The following is a 27,469-nucleotide window of genomic DNA, read 5'->3' on the forward strand; positions in this document are numbered from 1 at the left end:
GTAAAGGAAGTACTCAGTTCTTTTACTTAGGTTAGAGCACCAAATGTAAAAACACTATTATGAATAATATGCACTAAAATCTTACTTAAAGTGTGTATTTGTAAGATTTCTCTGCCACCGAATGTGGTTTCTTTCCGGGAGTGAGTGGTGGTCACTTGCCAAGAGCTTCGGGCATAATTGCCTTTACAATGAAGGAGGTTATAATACACCCTCTGAGCAGCGCTACTTCCCTAGGGCAGCCTGGATGCTTCAGTGACTCGGTATCGGAAAACGACGAGACGGGTCAACTGACCCGGGGCTTGCTGGTTAGCATGCTAACTTCAGTAGAACAAAAAGTGATAGAAATAGAAGCAAAACATGAGGGTTGCTTTCCACCACTGGATACACCTCTTTAGTAAATGAATGAAGTTTGATGTTCAACTCACAATGTTTCCTCCAAACTGGTAGGTAAACAGCTGTTAATGCTAACGTTGGCTATGTAGCAATAGCAAATTTAACAATAGCTTGTTTAAGTAAAAGTACAGTTTACAGTTTAACAAGAAGAACAATTACAATTTCAAAAGTAAAAGTACAGCCCCTGTGACTGATAGACTATTATATATGACAGTATTAGCTTTTTAAAATTGATGCAACAATGTGTAAGCAGCATGTGACCATTGTAGCTGGTAGGATGGAATTAGTTTGTATACTTCATATACAGTTTTTGTCCAGTAGTTTCTAAATTATGGGTCATGAGTTGATGAAGAAGAAGAACAAAAAATTGTGCTACAAAAACTTAATTTATGTTTTTGTCTGACTTCTAATATTTTCTCTTTTTTGTGAAATAATTGATAATTTCCCCTCTGTTGGTTGGGCCTCAAACAGTTATTTAAATAAAAATTTAGAATTACTATATAAAAAAATTATAAATATAAATTATAATTTTGAGGGATCACAAGCCATATGGTTGGAAAAAATCTTTTAACAATGTGTTGTATTTTATTATTTTATACTTTTTACATAAAATCTCAATCTGTAAAGTAAAGAGTAGCATATCTCTCAATTAAATGTTACAGAATAAGAAGTACAGTATTTCCCTATGGAATGTAGTGGAGTAGAAATAGTATGAAATAGATCTACTGAAGTCCAGCACTTGAGTAAGTTTACGTGGTTACTTTCCACCATTGTTCATTGGTATCTTTGTTCAGAACTTGTCTTAACAACAAGTTAAGACAAGTGTGAATGAGGTCTGTGGTGTTTTTAGGTGTTGCTTTGCACCACAGAGCAGGAGGTGCATCAGGATTTGGCTTTGGACAGCCTGTAGGTCCCCTACGGGGCCCAGCAGCAGAAGCGGCAACAGAGTGAATGCTACCAACCCTTCCTGCTTCTATTAGAGACAGAAACTAGAGGATTACTGCCAGGGGCAAGGCTAATGACTGTCATGGCCACAGAAAGCCGATTTACTGAAACCGTGGCAGGGAGGCGTGAAGCCAAAATCTCCCACTAAGACCCAGTGTGAGGGGCCTTAATAAAGGAGACACTCTGCTCTATCGTCTGCTTTCTCCAGTGAAAAAGTTGTAAGGATCACAAAGAAGAGCATAATATATTCATCCCTCGTGTAGAGTGAGTGTAAAACAACAACAAAAACATATACACATAGGAGAGGATTAGAAATAAAGATGATCAAATGGTTAACTGAATACATTTCCTTAGGCTACAGATCCAAAAATGTGACATAAATCAAATACGGCAGCCAAATCTTGAAATTTGTCATTTCCTTAAATATTCAGTGTGGGGGGGGATGCTAGACAGGCACAGCACAAAGTAAATGATCCCCTCATCATTACTAACTTGTAAGAGTTAGATCACTAAAACTAAAGTGTTATAAGTGACTGGGAGGATACAGAAAATGAGTCGCCTTCACAGTAAGAATACAGTAGATGCAGAGATGAATGCGACAGATATGTTTAAATGTTAATATTGTTTGAGGCTCCACTCAGGAGTTTGATGACAATCATGATTCTGATGTATGGATTGTGTGTGTGTGTGTGTGTGTGTGTTGTGTGTGTGTGTGTGTGTGTGTGTGTGTGTGTGTGTGTGTGTGTGTGTGTGTGTGTGTGTGTGTGTGTGTGTGTGTGTGTGTAGGCAGGCATGTTAAAGAGCAATACCCAGTGTGAAACACAGCACTGCATGCAATGAGAGCCGTCCCCACTGCCAAGATGCCTTTATATTCTACACGACACTGTCAAGAGACACTTCAGCTCGGTGACATTTAAGAATATCTGATCTGAGGAATTTCTTATCGTTTACTGCTGCCTCTCTTATTCCCTTCATTTTTTTCTCTCTCTCCTTCTCTTCCACCCTCGTAGTTGTCCTCCTGTGCTCTCTCTCCTGTCTAAATAACATGCACGTGCACGTGCACACGCAAACACACACACACACACACACACACAACACACACACACACACACACACACACACACACACACACACACACACGCGAACACGAACACGCCAACACTCATGCCTCAGCATTGATTTGGCTAGTTCAGAGTGTACAGGGGCAAGCGAGAGCACTCGTGGAGAAGTTTGTACAATTGATCTCTGGAGGGCTTGAGATGCAGGACCCACTCTCCTCTCTTTCTCAGTCTCTCTTTCCCCTGCAAACTCTCACACTCACTCTCTTGGTCTTTCTTTTTCTGCCCCTTTTGTTTCCTCTGGCTGAATATGCATTTTCTGGATTAGAGTGAAGGCAATGAGGAAAAGGAAAAGGGAGGACATTGCTGTTCTGAGTTTGTGAGATTGTCCAAAAAAAAAAAAAAAGGAAGAGAGAGAGAGAGAGGGAAAAAAAACCCTTTTATCCCCAGAGGAAATATCTTGGTTGACTTAGCAGTAGGACTTACGGATGCTAGACAATGTGTGTCAGCTTGCAGATTAGTGCTTTCTCCAGTGCCTCCTCTTTTACAGAATCCAAAGTGCTGTAATTTAAGATTTCAAATAGGGAGAGAGTTTACCTTTTTGAATTTATCCATTTGTTATTTAGTCAAACATACTATTTGCCTGTTTGCTCTGCTTATACACAGTATCAAAATATGTTTCATTATCCTGCAACTTTGTGTTCAAAGTGGCTCTGCAGCTACACTTGACTCTATGTCTATATTTCAGCTCATTGTTTTGGTTTTCTGGCTCCTCTCTTGTAGCATCTTTTTCAGCTCAATCAGACAAGTGTTGTCAGCGGAAAATGTCTAAAAACCAACTGTTAACTACCTGCTCAGCTGCAAACAGACAAACTTAACCACAAGCCTGTGAACACAGTGGAGCATTTAGCAGGAGTTAATGGAGACCAAACACAGAGCTAAAAGCAGAGTGAATGTTGGATTTTCATGTGGTGGATGTGTAAAAGATAAATTGTTTGTTTAAAAGTTCACCTTATCAAATTGAAAGTTGGTAATATATCAGTGGTGTGTCCACAGCTTGTTTCCACTGTCCCCAAGTGACCAAAAATGTCACCATGTCTAGAACTATATTCCAGATAGTTCAGAAAAGTAGATGCTTTGTGCATCATCATTTTTCTTGTGCTTCTTTATAACATCTGAAACAGCTGAAGCAAATTTTTGAAACAGATTTTAGCGTTGCACTCTGATGTCGAACTCATAACTGACAGTTTTTAAAAAATGATCAGAATTGATATAGCAGAACTGGAGACGTCATCTTTTTTATTCCATGTATTCTTCTTCCTTGTCAAAACCTGGTGCCTACATTACCCGAAATGCAAGTAAACCGCCAACAGTTACATCAGAGTTTTACGTATTACGCTAGTAGCACCTTGTGTAGCCTCGAGCTGTCAGCCTCTAGCAGAGGCTACAGAGGTCTGGTGAGCTGACTTGTTTCCAGCTCCTCACCCCCAGATTTCCAAACTTGCAGTTTGCAAACCCAATTGATGACTCAGGTGACATCACTTGAGGAAATTTATCAGACTTCACGCAGCTCCCTCTGGGCAGTGTTGTGCTAGTTCACACTTAAAAAGAACTAGTTGAAATTTCAGTTCATACAGATGAAAATGAACTAGTTACTTTTCATAGTTCATTTTTTTTAATTTGCTGGGCTGTGTCTGTGGAGATGTAACGCGGCATGCTGTACAACTGTTGTAAAACGTGAGCGGCGTCATGTTCACGTTCATCATTTGTAAACTGATTCGTCCAGTTCAGCGTTCACAAAAAACGTGAACGTGTTCAAAGAACGCCGTTCATTGAATGCGTTCATGCACAGCACTGCCTCTGGAGACTTCATGAGGCTTCATGCAACATTTGCAGTAGCAGTCCCAAAGACCTGGAAGGAGACTCTGATGAGTAAAATCAGTCGAGATCCCCTTTAAGTTTATTCATGTTTTGAGCCTGAGTTAACTCAAAATACTAAAACTTCTAGTTGACTTTGAGATAGTGTTCTTTAAAAATTGAAAACACACATCATAGTAGTAGTCAAAGAAATGTTGGCTGTCAAATGTCCATTAATATTGGATATTAATGGACAGTGAATGGATAGTTGGTAGCCTATATGACATTACAAGTAACTGTAATGGTGGAACAACACAGACTCTTTATACTATATTAACAATTAAATCCACTCGTGAAACCAAGAAGAAAAACATGCTTTATTTGGTAAATGACCATAACTATTATAATCCCCTCCCATGAATATACAGGAAATAATGAACTTCTCCATCACTTTTCTAAATAATAAATAAAGTAACTGATATTTTTTTTTTTTTTTTGCAATTTTAAAAACTGTATATCACAAGCTGGAATGTCTTTGTGGCCATCTGATGTCTGACTGCATTTTTTCTGAAATCTTTGTATATTTGTGAAGGAGGAAAGTCTGGCGAAGGATTAGGGGAGCACAGCAAACTGCCAAAATCTGCACAGCCTGTCAGAGTTTGGAAAAGAAAGAGACAGGAGAGGAAAAAATGTCAAGAAGGAGACTGCAAATGAGGCTTGTTTCAATAAGGGGATCGATGGGGATGCAGGAAAAGATGTTGTGTGCATCGATGATAAGTGTCCATGGGCAAACACAGGAGGGTAGGTTATAGAAGAGGGATGTAGTGTGTGTGTGTGTGTGTGTGTGTGTGTGTGTGTGTGTGTGTGTATGTGTGTGTGTGTGTGTGTGTGTGTGTGTGTGTGTGTGTATGTGTGTGTGTGTGTGTGTGTGTGTGTGTGTATATGTATGTGTGCCCATTGCAGAGATACAGTAGTTTTTTGAGCTACTTTGTGCTTGTTTGAGTGGCTCCAAAACAATATTTCTAATCAAGATGAGGCCATTGCTTGATTGGAGAACAAACATTGTGTGAGATCAAATTTTGATATGTGTCTTTTATTTCAACATTATCCCTTTCAAATCGTATATCTGTTTTGTGGGAAATCTTGATGATGATCATTCATGGCTCGTAAATTTAGTGGGGAATCTCTACAGGCTTGGTAATTATTTTTAGGCTGTTGCCCTTTGTGTTATTCAGTTCCTAGGCCCGGGCCTTTTGTAGGAAGACGTGATTGTTGGGGACAGCCCTTCAGCAGTTGTCCATGTCACAGGGCCTTGTGGGGGATGCACTTTTCACCGCAAGACCCATCACGGCAGACCAGCCGCAACAACTGCAGTTGTTCTATTTATGATAACCTTCATTTTAGAAGTGTATTATTTATTTCCGCTGCTTCCTTCCAGCTGGCTGGGTTTATACATGGCACAACCTATTTTACATGTGCATACATTGAAGTGTCGCCTTGAGAAGGGAGAAAATGCCATGTGTATACCCATCCTTGATGTCAGCTGTGTTATTCAGCTACTTTTCTCTGTGCGGGCGGCTCATATGTTGAGAAGACACTGTCCCTGGGCTTATGGATGAGCTACTGAGAGGTTTTCCCACTTGTCTAGTCATTATGCTATTCTTCATTGATAGCTTATGAAGCTGGATTTAACGGTGGCTCCACAGGCTTGGAGACCAAAGAATTCCTGTCACGTGTTATGATTGATTTGGTATGAAAATAATTGATTGGTATATACAGTGTATACTGTATATAAACATTGCAGGCAGTGGAACAATGGGATATTGATTTTTTTAAAAGAAGAAAGAGTGCAGTTATTCAGATATTTCTTGATAGCTGTCACTGCATATTTATCAGCAACGTGCGTACTGATGTGTTCACACTGACGATAAGAGATTAGTTGCCACTGGGGCAAGTTTTTTTTTCTTTTTTATATTTTCAAATGCTGATGGCAGTAGGAGGAGATCGCTTCAGTGTTTCTCACCACTTGCCATCCTGTGTTAAAAATAGTCACACAAAGGGTGACACTGAGCCGTCATGGCATGTCATTTCTGGGATCAGCTCTGTGCTGAGAAACGGCTGGAACCCTCCCGTCTTCCCATCGACAGTGAGGAGAGAAAACGTTGTTTGTCATTATTGTCCACCTGGTTTATGTGTTAGCTCATGTGGTAATCTCGCTTCATTGTGACTCCAGGTGAAAGAAAACAGATGTAGGTCTTAATCATGTTGTAATAAAATGAAATAAAATCTCCATTTGGCTCTGAATCTGTTATATTCTGCTTTACAGCCAGTAGGATTTCCCAGCTTTTTCCCTGTGGTTTATTATTTCATCCACAGTGTTGCCATCCTCCTGCTGAAGACACCAAATAATGATTTTCTGATAGTCATGCTAATGTAGCACCTACAACTTGTTCTCATTTCTTCTGCGCTGTTGATAATTGGTGCTGGGAATTGCCCATTTTGTAGAAGCAAAGCCTTTATATCAAAATCTACCACTGCCTGAAGAGGTAACAACACCATCCTTTAAGGTGATGTTTGCTGAATGAAGATGGAGATAGCACACGGCTCCAGCAAGTCCCTAACCCAAAGGTGCTCTCCTCTTCATCTACTGTCTGTAGCAGGGCTCTTGAGCATGTTGTTCACACATCCATCTTCTTTTTATCCCAAATTACTCGCTGCCTTTGATTCTCACTCCCCGTGTAAATGAAGTGGGTGTGAGAGGGCGGGAAAGCGGTGGGCTGATGGTTCTTATTAGAGGTGTTGCATTGATAATCAGTGAGGACACAACACGATATGGGGGTGAGAGAGGATGTGAGGGAGAGACAGGGGGGAGGCAGGAGGGAGAGAGAACAATACCAATGTCTCTATTCACAGTGGCAAGGTGCCCTTGAGAGGACTGAGACAGAAAAACGGCAGAGAGAGGACGGGGAAAAAGAGATGGAGGAGAATGTTGAGCTGTCACAGATGTAGCAGTGATGTCACTTTGGTTTACCTCCATCAGTGCATCTTGACTGACCAGAGAAGCAATTCCACATGTGTGAGCTGAGTGAAACTCCATGTTTACGAAGGGATAAACGTTTGTAGCACTCTCACCCCCTCCCTCTTGCCTTCATTACTTTTCCTGGCTGTCTTCAGGCCTTCCATTTAGGAAGTGAGAAAGTACACATCTTTATTTATAAATCATGGAACTCCCATATCTTCCACTTGGCCTGTTCGGTTACAATAGATGTGCAATTCATTTGCTTTTTTCTCTATTCCCTCTGGGTTTCTTCTGTCACTACTGAGGGAAGAATGTTTTTTTCTCTGTATGATGATGCATATTTTTCCATTGAAGAGATTGCCTTGTTTATATTGAATAATGTGCATGAATAGTGTGCATGCAGTGCACACCTTCACTTATGACAGCTCCCTAACATCCACTAGTCTGTGTTATCCTTAATACGGTCCTCTTCTCAACACTACTGTGGGTTATGCCTCATTACATATAATGAGCAGAGCACCACTTTGACAGGGGGCCGGTTGCTTGAACGGGACAGGCTGTCTGTCATCCCTCAACAGGATCATCTCCACCTGCTTAGATGTTTGGCCTGGAGGAGGAGCGGAGGAAAGGAGGGGCAATGGGAGTAAAGGATGGAAGGAGCGTGCCCATATAGGATGACATGAAAACTGACAAGTGTTTTCTCAGTTTTTTAGAGAGCTATACTGTTTGAAGATGGATGGGACTGACTGATGAATCTTCAGTAAGGTCATGTCCTAAGCATTTTAAGCCTTTGAGAGTTAATATTCTACCACTGAACAGGGTATCTGCAGGTCTTGAAAAGTCCTTTGAGGTTATTAAAATCACTTACATTTAATTTACTTGAATATTTTTTCTTGCCCACTGTAGGCAGTAATATTAGTTATAGGTTTTTTTTGTATGTGGTTGCAGGCTGTTGGCAGATGAAGAAAAAAAAACTACAAATGAAAGTGGTGTGATGTGAAGTGTTTGATCAGACCTGTGGCTAAACACTGTTGCTACGGCCAACTGCAGTAATTAAGATAGCGAACTCATTGACTCATAGTGTCAATTTTGGTCAGATTTATTGATTGATTATATTACCAGGAATTATAATTGTATACAGATGGGTAATACTCAACTAATTCATTGCAGGCATTTAAAATTTTCTGTCATTCTTTGAATTGTATAACCATGAAAAGCTTTAATTTGCATTTCATTCTAAAAAGGTATTAGAAAGTCCTGAATTTAGCTTGGTAAACACTGCAGAGGTCCTGTTTGAAAGCTGCTCATATCTTTGAACTGACTAATTTTTGCCTAACAAAATAAAACAAGAATAGAAAAGTATTTACCCAGCACAATGTTATCAGTCTCGAGAAAGCCCTGTGACTGCTTTTCGGCCTTTTTGCAGCTCGGGAGTAGAATTAACTTAAGAATTAAATTTGCATGCACTGAATTTCTGGGATGCATGGACTCATGGTATTTTAAAAATCCTGGCTACCGACGTCGGGGAGACAGTGGAAGTGGGTGCACTTTGTCGTCACTGTCGCTCATGGCCTCCCCTCTCGTCTCTCCGTGTTGCCAACAAGCTCTCACGAGGCTAACTTTTTTCCGAGCTTGGAAGTTAAGTCGAGGTGATTTGGGATCAGGGAGGAAGGAGAAGCATTTGGTGTTTGTACAGAAGGTATTATACACACCCTGGTACACTGCATGCTAGAGGAAACACACTGAGCCTATGAGCTTGGCTTTATTAGATCCCGGCATAAAGCGATGTCGGTTACAGCTGGTGTGCAGACTTTATGTAATCACACAGCCTGAGACAGTCAAGCAGCTGCAAACACACACACACACACACACACACACACACACACATACACACACATACACACACATACACACACAAAAGACATAACTCACAAATTCCTAATTACAGTAACTGGTATGAAAACGTTGTGGGTCCAATTTTGGTGATTAAAGCACTTTTAAACTGGATAAAGGTTCACAGTCCTTTATGACCATGAGATCAGTCTTCAACCTGATCGGCGTAGAAAATCCTATGAAAAGTCTTTTAATAGTGTCACAATATATCTTATCATCCAGCTAAAACACAGCTGTGTGTCTTACTACCTGAAAAGTTGACATCTCCAAGGTTGTCACCCGGGATTACCATTGTGTCGCAGGCACACACTGAAGGGGATTTACTAATAATTCCGAGAAATTAAGTCATTAATCAGAATCTAGGCTTTGGCACAGCAATGCTTTGTGTGTTTAAGCATGCTAACATTCACTAATTAGCACTAAGCAGCTAATAGGTGTGTCAGTTAGTCAGTTTAGAAAGTGCTCAGTCATAAACCAAAGCCACTAATGTCAACATCATGGTGGTGCTATAGAGGTAAAGTCATAAGGATTCATCGTCTGGAAACCATGAACATCTGTAAAAAAAGACAAAAGACAATATATCTGATGGTTGTCAAGACATTTTCCTAAAAGATAAAAAAATCTCCCTCTGTAAAAAAAAAAACAAGGCCTGTGTAACCATGGTTACATTGTAATACTGTAGTAATTGTGAGCCGGGCAAAGGAGGAATCCACAACCTTAACTGTGAATTTATTATTGTAACCATGACAATGAAGGTCTGGTACAACTGCCAGCGGGCTGTATCAGAGAACAAGCGACCAGTATATGGTCAGTTAGGTTGGAGGACTGGCTGGAGAAAAAGTCAGTGGATCACCAAAGTCATTAGGGTTCATCTACTGGAGACCATGATTGTCTGCACAAAATTCCCTTGCGATCCATCCCATAGTTGTAGAAATATTTAAGACAGACTAAAATTGCAGTCCACAGAGCCACGCCTCTAGTGTGCCCAAAAAGTCTAATCCACACCTGTCAGGAAATTATTCTTGAAGATTTACTTAAAGACAAATTTTGGGGGAGAGGAGGGGAATTTCATGTCTTTATTGGAGAGTTGACAGGATGGACTTTAAATAATTATATTGTGTTTCATGGTTCAACCCTTTAAACCCTGATTTATATTATAATAATGAAATATTGTGACATGTAAACAGGCAAATAGAATCTGATCTGTTCATTCATTGAAATATGAAGTCTATTAAGACTAGTGCTGTGTGAGAGAGAACGGGGGGCTCAGCGGTCTTTGAGTGAAGGAAGGTGAAAAGTATACACTAGGCATTCAGTTTTCTCTCACATCACGCGTCTGTGTGTGTTATCTCACAGTCAACCATATGACAGTATTTTCTTTCAGTAAATTACACATGAAAAAATGGGGTCATCTCATATTCATGGACAACACATAAATGTCATTATATATTTAACACTGTTTCACAGTGTGTCGTGTTGCTATGTGTGTCTCCGTCTCTGTGGTGGCTGCCTCCCTCTCCCTCTCTCTCTCCCTCTCCCTCTCCCCTTAAGTCTCTCTCTATTTCTGTTAGTTTTTCTAGAGGTGATGAGAATAACAGTAGCCATGGGGGAGTTGTTACCTGGATTTAACTCGACCGGCTGTTAATTGATTTTTGATTATGGTTACTTGAAACACTAATCCACTGGTTGATGCTGATTCTCTTAAGATGGTAACATGGAATTAAAAACACCAATGGGATGTGTTCTGTTAGGTTCACTGTATTTTATTTAAGTACGTTTTTTATAGCTTTATTCAATTTTATTTTTAATGGGTTAAAACGGTCTTTACGCAACAACAGGTCCTGCAAAATTTGTAAATCTTATATTGGGATAGAATTATATATTAAACACTTTTTTGGCAGTGTTGGATTGCATTCACGTCCTCATTTAATGATCTGTTTACACTTTTTGACAGGAAGTCGTACATCAAGAATACAAATTGTCTCACAGTTATCTTCATAGAGAGCAACATAAGAGCCGAACCTAAGGCATAATGAGTATTCTTGACTGAACACCATGCTGCTAGTATACAACAATTAATTACAAGCACTTTTTTTTTACTTTTGAAAACATACCTGTTCATCATTCTTGTTTTTTCTTAGTCACCATCACCTGTAGTTTTCCTGTTTCCCTCTTTGTTGTGTATGTCAAGCGGCAGAAATGAATATTGTTCATGCATATCAGTTTTCCTGATTACACATCACTGCCATAGGAAGCGTGTGTGCCTTTTTAAATAATGGAGCTGAGTGTTATCTTAAACGTGCCAGTCTTTTATGGTATGAGCTGGTCTGATTGATAAGAGTAATCGAGGCACAGACCGTAGGAGCATTTGGCGTTTGCTCCCTCTCATCTTGAATACAAGGACTCTAATTACAGGATGATACAGCAGATAAGTCAAGGGCACTTAAATATCTATTTGATTTGATTAATGGGCCTTGTGACATTTGTGTGACGTTGGTAGTCAACAATGTCTCCAAACGGCAGTGGGTGAAAATATGTAGGGTTGATTGATCACGCTTATTGATTTTTATCAGAGTTGCCTCTTGATGTCTCCACGAGTCGCCCATTAACTGAAACGTGTGAGCATATGTGTTTGACCCCGCAGAGTGTGCCTGTGACTTTTCCTTTTGGAGGAAGAAAACGGCGCCTCCTGAGTCAGTGGTGCATGATGCATGCGTGTGGCAGCAAGTTGTACCTCCGCACTGACACGAATGCTACGACACCCTGCTCTGCAAATGTCAGTCCCATCCAATTAAATGGTTGAGTGATGCCATTGCCCACAAAGCCCCCCCCCCCCCCCCCCCCCCCCCCCCCCCCCGCTTTGTTTCCTATTTTTCCTTCTTTTCCAGAGCCTTCACATGTAGTGTTGTTCGAACATGCCCTTACAGTACATGCAGTGACAGACAAGAGCCGGGCGCCGTTACAGTACCATGTTCCATGCTGCAGTACCCTCATCCTGTGTGTGATTCTCTCGGGTCATGTCTGTGCTTGTTATTCATTTGCGAGCAGTTTTGACCACCTACACACCAGCTATATTTACAACAGTGTCAGTCTGTAGTCTGCAGTGTTGACTTCCCTTTGATTATTGGTTGCTGTACTTGCTGTCAAGCACCCACATTACCCTGCTCGGTCACAGTGATGAAATTCATCCATGCTGTTCAAGAGCAACCTACAGTAACAGATTTGAGACACTGCTGCTTGATGATAGATTAGCGAGCATTGCACACACACATTTTCCATGACTGTTTTGTCTGTGGCGGTAGACAGTGAAAACATTGCTGTTACTGCTGACTTTTGTTGCCTTGGAGATTGAGCTAAGAATTAGCTTATTTGCCTCTCCAGTCTTATGGTACAGATTTACAGTAGGAGAATCATACTTGGCCCACGCTGAAGAAACTTTTTTCATTCTAAAGAAATCTTTAATGTGACACAACTTGTATGTATGTATGTATGTATGTGTATATATATATATATATATATCTGTAATCACTGTAAGGGATGCCTGCAGTCTGGAGTATAAAAGCCCTAAAAGCCAGGTCAGTTTGGTTATATGTACTGTGATATTGACAAGGAAAAATATAATTTCACATAGACTACAAACCATACTGTGTTTCTTCTTGGCTGGCTGTCAGAGCAAAGAGGGCTTATTGGCTGAGGAGGAATGTGTGCTGGTGTAAATCCCTCCTTACCCGCCACGGCCATTTCCACATCTTAATTAAGCCAACTTACAAACCTGCTGCTGTTAGTAATTGTGCCAATCTGCCACTCTAACAACAAGAAGATAAGGCGGAGGAGACATGTGCAGGCTTTCGCTGTCTTTTACGAGAGAAATCCTTAATTGGTGAACTTACATAAATAAAAACATAAGGTTGCTGCTTGGATCTCGAGGCAGATTCTACAGATGCTGGGCCCGGTCCTGCCCTTTTTCGTTGGAGGAGGATACACGTTTCACACCCTCACTAAACTCATTAGCCAAAGCCCTTCACACTTTGGCTTGAAGAAACTCTGCAAGAAAATGATTTGAGCTCCATGTTTAGCTGTTTCCTACACTGGGCTCGATTTACTCACCATGTATTCCCTGTGAAACTAATACGTAGAGATGGATTCAGATGGTCATTAAAAAAGGACAGGTCTTTATGGGACCATTGGAAGTTTTTAGCTCTCTAAAAGGAATTTGATGTTCATTGCAGCATGTTAACAGTCTCGCTCTCTAAAGGCACCTCCTGCGAAGGGCTGAGCACTACATTACAGGGAAATGTTTGGAAGAGGGGCTTCTCTATGGGTCAGTGGGTAATGCCAAGAAAATGTTAAGAGTTTGACATTTATTCAGGGCTTGTCTTCCAAGTACCCTCTATGCTCAGGGCCACAAATGTCAGTATTTAAGAAATCTAACCATATACAATACACCGAAGTTCATTTGATGATGACGCAGGCATATATAGCTGCTCCTTCTGCATGCTCTTTTAAGACTTGAGGAATACACACCAAGGCTAATATTGTGTGAGAGAGTGTGTGCGCAGTGAGCCGGCAGTGGCCTACATTAAGTGGTCCAACACTGCTGGATTTCTCAGATTAATTTATGAAACGGCTGCTAATTGAGAGTGCAAAGGCCATGCTGTTCTTGGCTTGGAAAGGCTCAAACACCTTGAGACATCTTAGCTCACCGCTAATCCCATGTTTTAGTTAAATGACAAATTCAGCTCAGTCTTTGTTTTTCCTTGTAGCACAGTTACAACTTAATACAAGAGGCAAGTGGACATTTGATAGATATTAAAGGGAAAATCCATGTTTGAACAGTAGCATTCCCATAAACAGCTGCTTAATGAGGACGATGAAAATATATTTTATACATGAAGAGGCTATTGATGACAGATGATACATAAAATATGGACTTTGTGTCTCTGAACTGTCCACACTTATCAATGCTTATCTTACATGGGTGACAGAAATACAGCTGATGTTGGTCCCTGAGCGCATGCTGTTGTTTTGGATTCATTTTATTGCCTTTGCAACAAACATTGTATGGAATTTGATTTACAGTATACTGTAGGTAAACCGATGTTTCACTTCAAACAGTGTAGACACACATTATCTTCACTTCTGGGGAAAATATACAAATACAGGTTTTCACTTTTTGAAGTCATGTGATATTAGAATATAAGAAATAATATAGATCATATCTCAAAATCTGTTCCCAAAATGAGATAAATGTTACCAGGAACAACTGTAACATCTCACAAAGTAGAAATAATGAAATGACGTATCGGCGCATGAAAGTTGAAGACAATATAATGTCTAAATTAGTTACTTTCCACTTTCCAGTGCTAGAGCTGCAGAAGGCAAATAAAAGATTATAGAGGATCTTATGAACTGAACTGTTCCCTAACCAGCTGAACTCTGTCAGCTGTGGCATAGAGAATATTTTGATGCATAATAGAGTAATATGGCTGCACTCAATACTACACTTGTCATTTAATAATACATTTTTTCATCTACTGCTCTGTCTACCTCTTTCTATCCCTGCTAGCTCATTGTGTTTGAATGGATAGCAGCAACTTAGCACCACATGATGTACACATGTGTTTGTATAATAGGAGGTTTAGTCTTGAGTTTATAACTCACTATAAGAGGCATGATGGGAGTGGGCACACATTACAACATTAAGTCATAATGAGAGATGCAATATACAATCTTTTCACAGCATAACAAATAAACAGGATGCGTACTATATGTCTATTAATGACCATATCTGCTTCTGGATCCCTCTCGTTCAAACTCATCATGTGCAGTATATATTACCAATGTGTTCATGTGTGAAAACATATTAGGCTGATATCACTGCTAAGATGTGATTGAAGGAAACCACATTAGGTCTGACTTCAAGATTAAAAAGCAATGACTTGTACAACAGGCTGAAGTAGACAAATACAGCGAGTCCCTGAGGGGTTAAGAAGTGTCCGTCAACTGTCTGTCTGTGCCTCAGCCCAGAGCCTCTCCCATCCTCTATCAACTCAGCTCCCTTCAAAGTGTCAAGTCAGTAAAAAGTTGTGTTAGACAGTGGAGAGTTTACTCTGGGAGTGCAGTTGTAGCCTCAGGAAGATTTATTAAATTGTAGTCTTTACTTTTTTTTCTTTTCATTTTTTACAAAAATTGAATGCGACACAAGAGAAGAAAGAAAACAAGTTTGAGGATCAAAACAGTGCTGGTTGAGTTATGTTTGCCTTTAGATATTTGACATTTTACAAAGAAATGCTGCGACCCTGATAAATAAATAACTTAAGAAAGGATGGATGAAGAGCTGATTTATGTGTTTAAGCATTTCACTTGTAAATTCTGGGTCTGCACCACCTATTGTAGAATACTTTAAAATATTTGTTTTGCATTTTATGATTTTATTATCACATTGCTTATTTTAATGATAAAACACAGCAACTATCAGTGTCTTCGTCTGTCAAATATTTCAGCACGCAGAAGCTTCGCAACATTTTTGTTATTTGGTTTGATATTTATATGATATATTCTATTATTTTTATTATTATTTTTACTAGGAACATGTGACAATGGTCACGCTTTTCAAACTTATTTGGTTGAATTCATTTTGTAACGGTACAAACATTACATTCATTGAACATGAAAGTTATCAGGAGCATGAAAAGGTGTGTCAATTTAACAAGTTCTGCTAAACCAAGAAACTCAAGGTCCTTCCAACCGCTCTGTTTGGCCTCAAATGAAAATTCAATAGATGTAAGCACTTACCAAGACAAGTATTATTCCCATCTATTTTTAGTGGAGCATATCCCTGTTCTTCTGTATATGCAGTTGTTTGTCCTCACCCCCAAGTGTTCAAGTCTTTGAAAAAAAAAAAAAAAACCTTGAACCTTGAGAACAGCAGCTTTGAAACAGCTTGAACAGCATGATGCTATGTTAGCAAGTACAGTATCAAGATAGTTGAGAGGCTATGGGCTTTGTTTGCGTGTACCGTTTCTTTGTTATATGCTTATCCAGGGCATGACGGTTATTAGTTTATAGAGGCAGCGGTCAAACGTATTGGGAAAGATGGATAAAATTTTGGGTACTGGCCATAACAGCTGGCAGGATATGTTATAGCATGGAAACAATGCTATCTAATCAGTGGAGGAGTATCCGTGTTTTTGCCTCAAATTCATCTTGATCAGCAGAGATTTTATGCAGCTGTCCCAGCAATTTGCCTCTTTTTTTGTTTGTTTTCTGTTACGTAAATGGCTATCAGATTTCAGAGACTATTGCTTATCAAAGAGTTCAAAGTCTAAAAGTGTTTATCATGGTGGGAGATCAATTCTGACGGCGGCACTGTGTGGTTAGGGTGAGATCGTGCTTTTGATAGGATGGCGGATGATGTAAATAAACCCACGGCTGCTACAGAACTGATGGTTTTAATGTGCTTGTTTGTTTTTTTTTTTTTGCAGAAATGATAAAAGGTGTGCAAGAATCAAATTATCATGAAGTAGCTTGAGTCATTTCACCATATGTCTCTGTGATAATTGTTGGATTGAAAAAGAAATCCCATAATTATAAATCTGGGAATACATGTCATGTGAGTAAGGCCTGACTTTTGTCACACGCTGATGTTTTACACTGACGGACTTGAACTCGTGCCAGGATGCCAGAATAACTGGACTGTAGGAGCTGCTGACTAAAGTATGTAGCTATAGGTTTTCTGTCCACTTGCTACACAGAAGATTTCAATTCTGTGAGCTGCATTATAACATTCCTTTCATTAGGACACATCCTATACCATGTTATTTTTAGGCCCATAGTGAATTATAGGCATATCCTCTGGCTATTCCTTAATGCCTGCAAAAACATACCTACCTTCCCTTGTCTTGGAGATTTGGGGAGATGAATGATGTGGGAATACAGACTATCAGACCTTCTATCTGCTTCAGAGTCTTCAGCCTTCAAGTGAGACAGTAATCTGGTTAATATGTCAGGCTGCTTTCATCTGGGGAGCTTGGCGTTTTCCCACTTGAGCACGTGTGCGGAGGAAGCTTTTTCCCTAATTGTTTAACATGTAATCGTATGGCCGTGTGACTTGACCCGCACGCGCGTTCAGTAGATCACAGCGTGGTGATTGAAACGGACTTCCCCCTCGACTTGTCTACGTTATGAACTTCATCGGCCTTCAGTTCAGCACCTGCACATGTAAAGAACGACCTGTGGCTCTATTTAAAATGAGGAGCTGTGGAGGAGGTGTAATGAAGCTGTTATCAATACTGGAGGTTATCAGACATGAGTAGCTTTGAAGGATTCCATTTATCTTCATTATGACTCCTAACATGTCATTCATAGATCACTTACGCCCCTCTTATTGACCATATGGACCAATTTCAAATAGACAGTCAGGAACCTGCTTTATCTGAGTTCTTCATTCGGGGGAATAAAACACTTTTCTTTTTGTCTACCCTGTCACTTCCTTTAAAACCTGGGGCATGTTCAGCCACTGTCACAGACGCTGTAAGGCTCACAGCAGAGAAACGTCCGGTTTTGGGCGGTCTTCTGTCTTCAGCGGTCCTCCGTTTGAGTGGCTGATCACCACTGAGTTTTACTGTGTTTGGCCAGTTTAATGAAACCTTGATTTCCCAAACTCCCTCTCTGTATGTTTCTTCTCTCATCTCTCTGCCCAAAGTCTCTGTGCCTCAGCCAGTGCCAGGAGCTGCCATTTGGTTTTGTTTGTAGAGTGCTCATAGCCAACTGAACCAACAAGCCGACTGATTAAAATGAAAATGGGCCCCCCCTGCTCTTGGCCTTCTATTTCTGTCTCTTGTTTTCTGTCTGCTCGGCTGATGAGGCAACGCTACATACATTCTCCTCTCACGAATAACCGTGATAAAGCTCAATATGTACAGCTCTGCCACTTGAAATAAAAAAAAAAAAAAAAAAAACTTAATAAAATATAAGAATTGTGTGGATGTCAGAGTGTGGTAGCGTCCGTGTTTGGGGATTTGAGCTCCAGCACTTCGGCCAAGATTTAAAATTTAACAAAAAATTGGTCCAAAGAAGCAGCTGACAAAGGCTCCACAATGTTTGAACTGTAGGTTACCCACTAAATTAAATTATTTATGAATAATACTACCCCCAGTTTGTCTCTCACTGGCATCATTTTTATATATGTAGTACTAGATTACATTTAGGTGAATAAATTAAAACTTAACACAGATTATCGTCTTCCTGAAATCTGGGTTAAATTTATGCTTAATTGTAAACTGGAGAAACTTTTCCTTGTGTGCTAGCAGGACAGCGGAGAGGCGGTGCTGGCAGCCTCGGCAGACACGGAAGTCAATGGGACTCTATATATCAGATTTCCGTGTCTTCATCGCATTAGAATTATAAATTCTAGGCTGAAAATTGGTAACATGGCCCCTTTAGTCACATTCAAAAGAAACTTCCGCCTGAACTCAGAGGCTGACTCATTACAAGTGCCCACAAAAGGAAGAGTAATGTCTTTTTTTTTTTTTTTGTAGATTGCGCGTGACTTTTGTGTATCGAAACCTCACTTTGATGCTTGGACAAACACACCAGCGCCGTGGCGTCAGCTGTGGCTGTGGCTTTTGTAATGACACCTGGCTGCCTCTGTTGGACTCAGTAAAAGGACTGCAATTGGCTGAGCCTGTATCACAATGCGGAGCAGTGATGTTGGACTTCATACACACCTGAGAACACACACACACCCACACACACTTTCAGCATCGATGGCTGCAAAACAAAAGGCAGTGTTTACATGTCATTGCTGATTAGACGTCCGCACATCAGTGATTCAGACTCACATGACTGGGTTTCAATCATCGACTCGGAGGAGCACAGCACAGGATGGTAGGAGAGATGAAAGGAGAGAGGAGATGAAAAACCAAAAGTCAAATCTATATTTTCTATTTTTACACAAGCATCTCTCTCTAACAGGCCTCTATTGGCTTATAGCCACTCAGGTACATGCTCAGACAATCAGGATGAGCCTCTTCAACTCTTGGGGGTGCTGCCCTTATAAAAGGACAGCAACCGCCCACTTTTCTACAGTGACAGCAGACGATAGCACGGACAGCTTCATCAGACCACTCCGCAGAGTTCTGTGCTTCCCGCCACAGTCGACTGCACTGGCTAACGGCTGCTGTATGTGCAATGGTGCTCAGCGTACCCCTGCTGGTGTCATGCAACTTCCTTACTTACTGGCTCCAGCACAAAGTTTTTGTCACACCCAGAAATATGCCACAGCTTCACATCAAGGGTATTTATGTCTGTCCTTTTCTCCTTGCCGTCATACCTGCTGTGCCTCACAGCACAAACAAAACTATTGTACACTTCATTTTATAGTTCCAAAACATCTGTCACAATACATTGAGTGTTGCGCTGTCTTGTCCTAATTTGTGGCAGACACAAATAAAAAAACAATTAGGCAAGTTAGAATCAAAGAGTCTGCTTTACATATGTTTTTAAATGACAAATAGATTCACTTGCTGGGAAAGATATCTGTCCACTTTTTTTTTTAACATTATCCAAATTATCCAAATCCAAAGGAGCCCCTGTCTTCATTTGCATGCCAGGTGTAAACATGAGAGGACTGTCTCTGCTATTCTTCTTCTCTGTATTTTTTTTAATTTTTTTGCTGCTTCACTTGCTTAGATCTGCCATTCACCACGATTATCAAGACACGCACAAATTCCTTATTTTAATTTTTTCTAAAAAAAAAGAAAGTTTCTTCTTTCAAGAAAAGCTGAATACACTTAATTGTGTAAACCATTACTAGTTAATTCTACTACAGCAACCAAAAAAAATTTGATGGAATCAATCATCGTTCCAGAGTTGTGATCAGGATTTTGTGCAAACTACATCCAACTGGTGAACTTAGAAAATCTCATTTTCTCTCAGGACTTGGTAATACAAACATTCATTACTGCAAAATATTGTAATGAATTGCCGCAATCAGCTGATTTGTCTAAGAAGACCAATTAAATTGGTTTTCGAATTTGTGCTGTTGACTAATCACAAACTGGGATTGTTACAGAATGAGCAAACAGAGAACGGACAGTCCAAAATGGAGAAGGCTATCACCCTATATGCAAATATAATATGTACATATATTGAATTTCCATATATGAAATGTATTTACATGTGAAATAAAAACATACAAGTTAAACTTATATTAAGCCCATTGGAAATTTGAACATAAATGTTAATGTATGTATGTTTATATTGCAGACATACTGTATTTTATGTAAATATATATCCATCCCAAAGCCTGTCAATATACAGTATGTTTATATTATAAAAGATAGGGTCCAAAAGTCTGAGACCCATTTCTGTATGGGATATAAACTGTTGCACCATCCTAATTTCATATGATCTATCCATTTTCAGTAGAGAGAGAAACAAAGCCAATCAAACTTTTCTCAGTAACAAAATGAACCACAACCAGGGTTAGCTGCTGCAAGACCTGCAAGTCGTCACCACACCACCAAGCTTCCAGCACCACCTATTTTGGGAGGATGCACAAATAAAATTAGCTGTGCCACTTTCTTGTGTGACTCTCTTTTTGCTTTTAATATGTCAAGAGCTTAAGAAACTTTCCATACAATATGTCACACACTGTTCAGACAGACCTAACGGCAAACAATTAGCCTGCAATATAGAGTGTGAGAAAGCCTGCAAATTAGTCGTCTTTTCCTCCGAACTTTTCCTCTATCACCCAGTTGGATCGAGCACACACTGTGAGATTCTGCGCTCATCATGATCACAGACCTTAGTGTGATACCACAGGGCACAATGGGTGACATCCTTAGTAATCAGCACCTGCTGCCTGTGACAACAGAGGTATATATCGGCAGATGACATGTCATGTGGTCACACGCTGTGTCATTATGTGTGGGCTTGATAGGAGAGAGAAGGAAGGTGTGAGTCGAGACACGGGAGAGAGAGGAGGTCTCGGTGGGAGACGGAGAAGCAGTGGCTCACATGCAGAGCTTGTGGTTTGTGCGAATGGCTAATGACGAACAAAGTCATCCACAATTCTTATATGGGATAGGAAGTCATGGGCGTTAGCTAGCACCCTTCCAGATGCACCAAAGCGTGAGTGTCTCCTGTTGGCAAACTGTTACAGCACTTCCCACTGTTGGCACAGATTTGGCTTTCTGTGTGTGTCGTGTGTGTGTGTGTGCGTGGCTATACCTTCCTTATTTAGGCAAACCTAAATTATAATGCCCACTCAGATGGGTCTGTCTTGCTGTATAGATAATGAAAGTGTATCAAGTATATGAAATACTGCTTTGCACTTCAATTGCACTTCAATTTCAGCTCTCTGCTCTATACAGCATTGTTTCCTACCCTCTTTATCTATTTCCTCTGCTGTACACAGAGGTTGAATTAAATCCTTCATTATCATTTTCTGCTTACCTCCAGGTTGTCAGATGCAAATTGATCCTCCCTTTTCTACACTTTTTAATCAACATCAGCCCGGAGAAAAACAATGCCTCCCACAAGGTAACGCTGTTTGTCTTCGATACGTAGTAATCAATCTGTGCTGCATTACTGCGATGTCCGTTTATGGTGAAAGAGCACCATCATCTGAAAGCTTGAGAAGGCTTTGACCCTTTGTGACTGTATATCTCTCGGTGGGAATGAAGTGGTTAGCTCTGTTTGAGGTCTGAAGGAGTGCACGCGCACGCAGGCGCACACACACACACACACACACACACACACACACACACACACACACACACACACACACACACACTGTCCTTGAGCGTTTAGGAGAGCGTCTAGTTGAGACAAAGAAATTTCTTTCCATTCTGTGTTTGTTAGAAGTTCTCAACAGAGGTTTTTACTCTTTAAATAATACACACACACGCGTACATATATATATATATATATATATATATAAAGCTTTACATTTATCTCAGTTTCTAAAAGGTTGTATACAGCTGATAAATAACTATACTAATAACTATACCGAGACGAGCTGCTGGGGGCACCTCTACAATTCTGACCACTTGTGCACCAGGGACTTAATGAAGCCGGGAGAAATGATCAGTTAAAGAATGATATGCATGCTTTTTATACACAACAGGGAAGCTCGAAGCCCGCGTGCATCGACATGCTTTGATTCTTCGGCTCATTACATTCCCCGCAATTTATTCAATTCACTGTGCAGTTTTTGTAAATTGCGCACTGACAAACAGGCCGGAGCATCTCATCTCATGTGAGCCTTCGCAAAAGCTCAAGCTGCCGCCGAAGCTAGTTTCAAGACAATCGGTCTCAGGTTGGTTATTGGATCGTCAGGTGGTGGCTCAGGTCAAAGGTAATAAAAGCTGGGCATTGGTGTGTGGCTTTCGGATGTGGATCATTAGTTGGTTTATTAAACTGAGAAAGTGATCTGGTGAGCTGGAATCCTCTTGTTTTAAGGAATATTTCTATTCTTGTTCAAAAAATTATAAATGACAGAAAAGAAGGTGAGCTACTGTTCAGGAACATGCAGTAAGAACATGACATAATTCATAGGGCAGCAGGTGAAACTTGGACGGGAGAAATTCCACTTTCAGGTGTTTTCAGGCAGATATTATCTGGGTAGAACAACACGTTCTTCATAACGTAACACATGAACTCTGCAGCCATCCTGATCAAGGCCTGTCCTCTGTGGGTCACAATACACACACAAGGTGACGGAGAGTTAATGAAAAGTTCAACTGAATGATGAATTAAAAATGTACCACAATATCACTTACACTTTTAGTCCCCGGTAAATCTGACTCACCTCCAGCTCACTGTCTTTACTGCGTCTCTCCAGCACAACAAGTCCTCCGAATGAAATTGGAAAATAAGTTATTTGTCCATTCTGTTTACACGACACGTGGAAACGTTTCTTAAAATAAAGCCCCCCCCCCGACCAATTTGGCAGGGTGACATCATTTGTCTGTTTGAAATCACTAGTAGAATAAATAAATTATTTGATTAATAGAAACTGTTTTATAATGTGACCAAGCTGGTGGTTAAGTTATGGCAGAAAAAGGAACTGGTTAGGTTTAGAGAAACTCCTTTATCCCCATCATGATTTCTACGGCCACTTACATGAACATAAAGGTATGTTGTGTTGCTGAAACAGCCAATACATGTTGGTACACACTGGTTCAGGTTGGATTCCATTTGAGGTCCTGAAGTCAGTGATACTTCAACAGAATAATCTAAGTTACAGTATTTTGTGAATGATCTGCTGCAATTGTTTTTACCCCTGAGAAACAAACCAAAAAAAAAATAGTTTTTTACATTTTTACAGCATTACCCCCGCCTTCCTAGAGGTTAGTTATTTATTTAGTGCTGTGTTAGCACTACTGTATATAGAGCTCGAACATGCACGATTCAACAGCAGCGCTGCTAATTCAAGTGAATAACTCTGCCACGTCGGGCTATGAAAATGTACCTCGGATCATAAGCAATAATTCTTTAAATGAGATGTGGTCTCAGTTGTTTTGACCATTATATTGTGATGCACAAAGTAAGAGATACAGCTGCCAAGAGGCCAAATGGAGATGCTAAGTTCAGTGCTAGGTCAACCTTGAAACAATTCATGGTAAAGTGACAGTAGTGCCGTCAATTGCTGCATTTCAGAGACGCATTAGGGAGAGTCATTAGGGAGTCGTGGTGAATGTCGTATTAGGAATGCTTGTATTCAAAATGCATCGCGCTGCTGTTGTTTTTGTTCTTGTAGATCCAGTGTCACCTTGGGTATCTATTTTTGGAAGACAATAAAATACATCGACTACTCTTGGCGGATAAATCATGTAATATGTATGAAATAAGACAGTGGTCAGGCAGACCGTCATTTTCCCCCTTTTTTTTTTTTTTCGTCCACAAAAATTTTCTTCCCTTTTGAATCCCAGACTGTGGAGGCCAGAAACTAAAACATCCACATATTCTAGAGTGTTAATGAATACCCAGCTGTCCCCTGTGTTTGCAGCTTGAATTATAGGAAATGGGGCCAGCTCTCTTTTCACTGGAGCTATACTTTGGTTTTGATTGTTGAATAGCAAAACATAAATTGAAACTGTCTATAATGGCCATTGTTGAATTTTAAGAGAGCGCTAGGGTAATGAATGTCTATTTTGTTAACACACTCTGCTCTTGATTACATATCACATTTTGCATTTGTGTTTTGATTCCTTATGCAGAGCAGCCTTTCTGGTAACAGCGCTATGAAAATGAACCACACAACTATGTACACACAATTTCCTTTAAAATAGATATTTTACGATTCTGTGTAGATACATATATATTCATTTGAGTTGCAAAGCCTGTGAACACACCAACATGCTGACTTTTATTCACACATTTCTGTTTTACACCCAACATATGTTGCCACTAACGGAGACAATGAAACAAGGGCTCTGAAGATAACCAGAAAGCAATCAACATTTGGCGGCGGTTGTCAACCAGCAAATGATTTATGTCCGATCGCCGCTCCGGTTTGCCTCTCCACCTGCCAGTCAGCGGCCGGTGTGTTGTTGCGAAGCAGAGGTGCTGCTTGCGGTTTGATTGGAGTGGCGTGGAGCTGCAGCACATGAAAAAAGAGCCAGTGTCACCTTGTCACTCTTGGGCACGCTGCCAAACTGCTGGCGGGGGGTTGGAGCGGGCATGTTGCCGAGGAGGGGTGTGTGTTGAGCACAGTGGTGATGAATCATTGTGCTCCTCTAGCACCACCACCCTCCCACCCCTCCCTCCTCTACCCCCAGTCTGTCCCACACCCTACCCCTCCACCTCACCCCATCACTAACACTGTAATTATCCGCTGTGGAGGGTGGTACATCTGCAATATCACTGGAGTTTGATCATTTGTGTGTGTGTGTGTGTGTGTGTGTGTGTGTGTGTGTGTGTGTGTGTGTGTGTGTGTGTGTGTGTGTGTGTGTGTGTGTGTGTGTGTGTGTGTTTTGAGGAAGAGGCTGACTCGCTGAGAAAAGGAGAGCGGTGTTGGAGAGGGTAATTAAGGGTTGAATTGGTGGTCCTGTTGTTCTGTGTAAGCTCACATCTCCATCCTTTTCATTACTGAGTCATTTTCATAAGCAACTAAGTGATTCTCAGTCCCTGCTTGTCACCTGGAAGCAGGTGGCCTATTCTTACATCTTATCAAGGCCTGTGTGGTTCATCTTGAGCTCTGCCCATTAGAGACCTACTCCCGCTCCTCCCACAGGTCCGCACTTACTTAAGATCCCGCGGCCGATCGGGCCGGGTGTATGTGTGGCACAGCTGATCAGAGACTGAGGGCTGAATGTGAAGTCACCCAAGATCAAGGTCTGCGTTGAAATAGACGCTCCCATGGCAGCAGCGCTGTCACAACAGCCAAAGCTCTCGTGGTGGAGAGGAGAGGAGAGGAGAGGAGAGGTGGGTGGATGGAGGTGACCCTGAGGGACTCGGGGGGTGTTGGCGACTCACGTGCTCAGTCGCAGCGATGGCTGCTGGCGATCGGGAGTGATAGTGATGGTTTCTGATGCTCCATCATCCAGCAGCTCTGTGGACTTGAACTCCACAGGTTCACTGAAATGAACACTGTTTTTTTTCTCCGTTAAACAGCACTGCTGATTTATTAAGTGGCTGACAGACTGTCTTCAAAATCCATGCAGTCTGGAACAAATGTGTATTTGTCATTTAATGGCCGGGTTGTGGAAATATGTACATAAATATATTGAAATGTCATTCAGGTTCTCTTTTCAAGCATCTGTCTAAATGTGTGAGGGGTTTTTCAGGCTGATGGAGTAGTTGAGGGAATTCCGACAAATAGTCTCATCATACATGAATATTAATTAATACATATACTGTACTAGCACATTCTCATCTTTTCATTACTTATATGCTACAGCTAAGCATCCACACGGTGGGTGGAAAATTGATTTACAACTTTTTTTAATGTATTCATCTTATTAAGCAGTTAGTTTCTCCGGCGTGAAGATTTTCTGCTTTTCTCTGTTTCATATCACTGAAAACTGAAAACACTTTTAGATTTTGGACAAATCAAGAAATTTGAAAATATCAGTTCAATATCAGTTCAAGCTCTTGGAAAACTGTGACGGGCATTTCTAACCATTTTATGACATTTATACACTAAAAGATAACACAAATTAAAAAATAGTTTAGTAATTTAAAAAGTATAGTATCTTTCCATTTGAATTCATGCCAAATGTGTGCTGTGCAACCTGAATTAAACTTAAAAAACAATCACAGACCAATAGTACAACAGGAATTCTTGGATAACTAGTCCCCCCCCCAAGCCATCCAGTCTCTTACAGGGTTTGACTTTTCATCAGTACGAAATGCTTTTTCACTTGTGAAGCTCGTCCTGTTTGTTTTATGTCTCTGTTGTCGACTGTAATCAACACCAAACCATAAACTGCCTACATGTTGTGTAACTCTATCCTTCCTTAGATTGTATGTGTGTGTGTGTGTGTGTGTGTGTGTGTGTGTGTGTGGGGGGGGGGGGGGGGGGGGGGGGGTGGGTGGGGGGGGGGGGGGGGCGAACAATACGTCTGACTGAAACTTTCAAGGCTGTTTCTTCTCCTGGTCAAGCCTCAGCAAGGTCACTGAACTGCAGCGCTAATTACCACCTGAGGGTGCTCACTCTTCTGCCAGGACTGGGAAACTCCCCACCCACCCCCTCACCCACCCACTCAGCCTGTGCATTTAGGACCTGGAGCGAATAGCTTTGTGTTCACATGCGTGCTGGTCGCATGTATGTGTTTGCTACTTGTTACTTTCATTCATATGTATGTATTCTCATCAGTATATCCTGAACTGTGTGTGTGTGTGTGTGTGTGTGTGTGTGTGTGTGTGTGTGTGTGTGTGTGTGTGTGTGTGTGTGTGTGTGTGTGTGTTGTGTTCATGCCATTGTGGATTGTCATGGTGCTGAGGTCTAGTTAAGCACTTCTTAAGAAGCGTCTAGTCTCGGTGGATTCCCGCCCTGATTTCTGTGAAATGAGACAATATGAGAGACCGGCTGACATCTCATTTAAAGACTAATTAGGTTATTCAGAGGGCGGGCGAGGGCGTGCATCGCATTAATGGTTTAATGTGTGCTCTTTGAAATGATGAATATTGAGTCACATTTATACTGCACGGTTGAGTTAAAATACATAGTGTGTTATTTGTGTATGGTAAATGTTCCACTGAGGTCCTGGTGGAAGCAGTCTGCATAGCTCAGCTTTAAAATTCTAATTGGTGGGATAGACTGTATAAAACACATCAGCATGTTTGCTGACAC

At 40.8% G+C, this 27,469-nt stretch overlaps 1 long non-coding RNA gene across 1 annotated transcript in view; it reads left to right on the plus strand.

The window, feature by feature from the left end:
- The window catches only part of LOC130185432 (uncharacterized), a 49,233-nt gene extending 27,531 nt beyond the window's left edge, over positions 1 to 21,702 (plus strand). Inside the window, exon 4 of the long non-coding RNA XR_008830152.1 lies at positions 21,631 to 21,702. This is a non-coding gene — a long non-coding RNA (uncharacterized LOC130185432). The remainder of the gene's footprint in view (positions 1 to 21,630) is intronic.
- The last annotated feature ends 5,767 nt before the right edge of the window (positions 21,703 to 27,469 follow it).

Source organism: Seriola aureovittata, chromosome 17 (genome assembly GCF_021018895.1).
Source record: "Seriola aureovittata isolate HTS-2021-v1 ecotype China chromosome 17, ASM2101889v1, whole genome shotgun sequence".
Lineage (NCBI taxonomy): Eukaryota > Metazoa > Chordata > Actinopteri > Carangiformes > Carangidae > Seriola > Seriola aureovittata.